This window comes from Tigriopus californicus, chromosome 12 (genome assembly GCF_007210705.1).
Source record: "Tigriopus californicus strain San Diego chromosome 12, Tcal_SD_v2.1, whole genome shotgun sequence".
NCBI classification, from domain to species: Eukaryota; Metazoa; Arthropoda; class Copepoda; order Harpacticoida; family Harpacticidae; genus Tigriopus; species Tigriopus californicus.
This window is the reverse complement of record NC_081451.1, coordinates 330,131-330,335: the sequence shown is the minus strand read 5'-3', so window position 1 is coordinate 330,335 and position 205 is coordinate 330,131.

The window sequence follows — 205 nt, the reverse complement described above, 5'->3', positions numbered from 1 at the left end:
TTACATGGTATTGAAGAAACTAAAAGCCAATGCATCCAAAACAATCCTGATGATCAGCAACAGAATTACAAAATACTACATCAATCCAGGTCGGTCAAGCATTGGTTGAAAAATCTCAGTCATGCGAAATTCTGTGAGTCCACTTGCAGAACAATCTGAAGTGGAACACGCACATGACGCCCCTACGATCTACGATCAGAATTAA